A 5,099-nucleotide genomic window follows, 5' to 3' on the forward strand; every position below is an offset into this window, starting at 1 on the left:
GACATGATGATGCTGAGGGACATTCCATCACCAGAGCGGAGGGGATGAAATGTGAGCAGTCACTGCCATGGGACAGATGGTCAGATGAGTGTATTTTTTTTTTACACCCTAGACCAGGGGTGTCAGACTCAATTTAATCGTGGGCCGCATCAACATTATGATTGCCCTCAAAGGGCCTGTAAGACTATATAAATGTATCTAATCTTTATCATAATTGCCTCTGCATTCGATTATCATGGTTTTAGTAATAACTTAATACCTAGATCCGAAAGGAGAAGTCTAGGATATGTCCTGGTGGGCTGGATTCGGCCCATGGGCCTTGAGTGTGACACATGTGTCCTAGACCAAAAGAAGCACTTACCCGGAATTCTTCTTTAACCACCTGCTCTCTGGCCTTTGTAATTAAACGGCCGGACAGCGGCTTCTTGGATGCGGGTGGGCGTTTTTAAACGTCCCTTCCCACCCTGGCTGTTTACATACAAGCGATGCGATGGCTGTTTACATACAAGCGTTCGGGCGTCATATTTGTAATATGCGTGCGGGTGTGCGGTCCCCCCTCCATCGCAGCCACAGCTGGCGAGCCAAAACTCCGCTGTGCCTGATTTGAGCCCTGGACCAGCACAGCAGCTCTGTGACTGGAGATCAAAAGGAGATCAGTACACAATCTCCCTTTGAGCTCCTCCTCGTCGGAGTGCAGGAAGTGATGTATATTACATCACTTCCGCATTTATCTGTAACTCTCCAGTACAGAAGCCGGAGAGAAGCAGTTCTCTGCTTTATCACCTTCTCTGGGGGTCCCTAGGTGACATTAGGGGTCTTAAAAACTCCCTGATGTCTCCATAAAGAGGACCTGTCACTGCAAATTGACTATCACATATGGAGCTGGTTATCCCCCTATGTAATAGCAATAAAGTTAAGTGAAAAAAGTTACCAAAAATAAATAAATTTTAAAGTCACATATAAAAGCAGTTAAAAAAACCACAAACAGTTTTTTTAAAGTCCCCCGCCCCCACATGCAAACATGCGTTGGGTGCGCCTACGTGCGAATTACGCGCAAAAACGACTATTGCGCCCATTGCGCCGCACATATTACATATCGCTGCGTACGTCAGAGTGGGAGCAATAATTTTAGGGCCATTAATCACTGATAACATTAAGCTGAAGAGCGGTAACAGCTTTTAAAGCGTCGCCTATTGCCAATTTTGAGTATGGGTTTTTCGCGGGCACATGCAATTTTAAAGCTCGACATATTTGTTTTCTATTTACCCCACGTGACCCCTTCTTTTATATTTTACCAAAAATGTGGGTAATAATAAATGTTTTATAACATAATGTAGGGAAAACAGGTTGTTTTTACAAAATGTTCAGTACTTTTATCATTATATAGTGAAAAATAAAACCCCAGCGGTGATTAAATACCACCAAAAGAAAGCTCTGTACCCCAAAAAATGTCAAATTAATTTCAGTACTGCATGGCATGATGTGACAATATTTGCACTTTTTGCAGCCAAATTGTGATAACATATTTGTTACATGCATGTACTAACCCAGGTCCTTCCCAGCATCTGCAGTGTGGCGGGAATCAAGCCGGGTGCCGAGGGCGGCTCAATGGTCGGACAGAATGACGGGGGACCCAGAAGAAACAGTGGAGAATATGGAGCCAACATTGGATGGAGCACTGGCTGACAGAATCAATTGGTCAGAGCTGGAGGAGAGCACCCTTATCAGGTAAGTTCCGCTTTAATGCACTTTTAAAAACTATCCCTCAGTCTGTCCCATTATCTCCAAACTGTCATCTATTCAAGGCACTAGAAGCTTGCCTATAATGTCCTCTAAACCTGCTCCAAATAAACAGCTAGATTTTTTTTTAAATTACTTTTTTTTAAAGTAAGTCCTTTAAATAAAAATGTTTAGGTATGCTGTGTGAATGGGATCACATAACAAATATATAATGGGGGGGGGGTTCTCAAATGTGACTGCAAAAGTGGAAATACACTAAGTCAGTTCCTACATTGTCTCTAAGTAGTAAACAAAGTTATTGTAAACAAACTATTCTTTACTACAGGTGCTAGTGGGAGTCCAGCAAAGGACCAATGTGTCCTCTACCTTGGACTCTGGGTGCCATCTTTGGAGAGCCTGACACAAAGTTCTCATGAGATTTCGTCATCCATTTTGGATACAGAGGTGCTATAAATAGCACCAGCTGTATCACAAATGGACCCTTTTGCTACTGAGAAGTTACTAAGCAGGGACAGATACCCATACCTCTCAACTGTCCTTCATTTGGAGGTACTGTCCATCATTTGGAACCAACTGTCTCCCTTTGCTCTTCAGCTGTCCCTTTTTTAGGTCTGATGTGCAGATATATATGAAAAGGTTTCTATTTAACTATCGGTCCACATATCTGGGGGCATGGCAGGGGTGTGTCCATAAACACATTGGGGGGAATTTATCAAGACTGGAGCAGACAAATTCTGGAGCAGATTTGCACTGCAACCGATCAGCTTCTCTGTCTCACTTTCAAATCTTACCGTAGCAAACTGAAGAGAGATGCTGATTGGTTGCCATGGGCAACTGCTCCATATTCTGTGTGCTCCAGTTTTTATAAATTCCCCCCATTTTGCTGGAGTTCTGGGCCCATTGTCTAGAGGTAGTGGATTGCATACCAGGGGGGAGTCCATGGATGTGCACCTGAGTTGCTGTCCATTTGGTTGTGAGGTACCTGAAGTAAACAGTCTGCCTGCTTAGAATAATTATTATTATAGACACGCCTGAAGTCTTGTCCTGCATTGCTGTTTGCTGTTAAAAGTGCCTTGCTATTCGGAGGTGTTTCTGTAATTTCCATTTTTTTTCTTGTTTAAAAGCACTTTAAAATAGTTGTCACTGTGCTCCCTTAAATCCTTTGCCACACAGAAATCACAGGTCCCTGTTCTGTGCTGTGGCTGCATATGATCTGTGAGAGACAAATATTCCTCTTTGGGAATTGTTTCTCTTTTATGGATTGTGGCTATTCAGCAGGGGAAATTCTAATTGGGACACATTATATAGATTTATCTGCATTCAGGATAAATGTTCCTGTAGGCTTTGGACATGTCATTAAAAGGTATAAGCCTACATAGGGGTGTCTTTCCTCTGACGCCATACTACAAAGATGTAGCGGGAGATGTTTACAAGGTATTTTGCACCCAACAATCTATAAGACACCCCTATCATTTTCCTAAAGAAGCAGAGGCTGCTCTTTTGATTTGGTCTACCACCTCCTTTTCTGCTCCTCATCTCCACTACATATTACATATTGAGACTTTTATTTGTAGTTCACAGAAGACAGCTGGCAAGGCTGATAAAATTGTTTGATATATCAGTTCAGTGCACAAGGGTACTGACATTTTGACAAGATAAACAAGCATTTTTCTGTACTTGCTGAAAATGTACTTAACAGAGAACTATGGGGTAGTCTTTTTATCCCATAGTTCTCTTTATGGACATCGGAGGACATATACTAGCCTCGTCCCCTGACCGAATGCTCAGTATATAGTGGGCTATTGCCAGCTATATACCGAGAACGCCGCAGCCAGGACGGATCCCGGCAATACTGTCAATACTGATCCAGCCAGCTGGCTGATTGACTAGAGGCAGAGCCAGCTGTGCCCGCCCCCTTCCCCGTCCGTCTCTCCAGTCAGTGCTATAGGATCGGAGAGGGGAGCAGGGAATCCCTGCGAGGAGCGGTAACAATGAGGATGAGTCTAAATCCCTCACTTTATAGTTCTCCTTTAATGTACGAAATTAACTTAAAATGAAAAAATAAAAAGAATGCGGCCACAACAACTGGTAAGCTGCAATATATTAAATTGTTGTTTTAAGGTTTAGATTTTAACCATTCTCAAATTGCTACTCTAGCCAAAAAAAAGGACAAACAACATGAAACTATTCCACATCTCAGCTAAAGCAGACCTTTACCCTTTCAATATGAATCACATCTGCATGCAGCTCTGCATGCTGATATTAAATCATCTTACATTTATTAGTTAAACAAACATATTTATTTTTTTACTTACCATTACTTTTTTTCCACTTTCTGGTTACATCACTAACGCTTGGGCATTAGTGATGTGATGTGCCTAAGCGCTGCATCCTGGGAAGGTTACATCAGCAGAGTATTGCTCGGAAATCTCATGAGATCTCAGGGGACAGTATGTTTCTCCACTGAGATGTACAAGGTCACATGTCCTAGTCACACGTGCCAGAGTTCCAGGAAGTAAAGGAAGATATATTAATCGGCCCATAGTAAAAAATGGCCACTGTGAAAAGAATGATGAGGAAAAGAAAGAAAAGTTATGCAAAGAATAATACGCTTGCACTTGCAGATAGTCTGTTTGCAGATAGTCATTACTAGACATTTCTAAAGGTGTATTTATTGTAATTTCAAAGAGTGGGGAAAGGAGAGAGCTTTCTTTTGGAGGTATTTAATCACCTCGAGGGTTATTTTTTTTACTATATAATGAAAAAAGTACCGTAAATGTAAAATAAAAATAAAAAGTTTCCCTACACTATGTTATAAAACATTTATACCCATATTTAGTATGCTTTATTTTTTGTATGATTCTTTAATTTTTGTATTATTTTTTTTTGACACACAACTTTATTGCTATTACATCGGGGGCTAAGAAGCCCACGATATAATAGGCAATTTACATGACAGATCCTCTTTATGGAGACATCAGGGGTCTTCAAGACCCCTAATGTCACCTAGGGACCCCCAGAGAAGCTGACGAAGCACAGATCTGCTTCATCAGCTTCTGTAGCTGGAGAGTGACACTGAATGCAGGAAGTGATGTAATACACATCACTTCCTGCATTCGGGGACTGAGAGGAGATCAAAGGGAGTTCGTATACTGAACTCCCTTTGATCTCCTGTCACAGAGCCGTGCCTGTCCCAGGCCGCATCGGGCACAGCGGATCTCGGGACCGGCCAACGGCAGTGACAGCTGCTAATACAAGCGATCGAGCGTCTCTAGAGACGCCCGGTCGCTTGAATGTAAAGCTCCCGGCCGGCCGTGTAATTACAACGGCCGGCCGGGAAGCTGCTGGTCGGGCTCCAC

The sequence above is a fragment of the Nanorana parkeri genome, unplaced genomic scaffold (assembly GCF_000935625.1).
Source record: "Nanorana parkeri isolate BGI_ZX_2015 unplaced genomic scaffold, ASM93562v1 scaffold401, whole genome shotgun sequence".
Taxonomy (NCBI): domain Eukaryota; kingdom Metazoa; phylum Chordata; class Amphibia; order Anura; family Dicroglossidae; genus Nanorana; species Nanorana parkeri.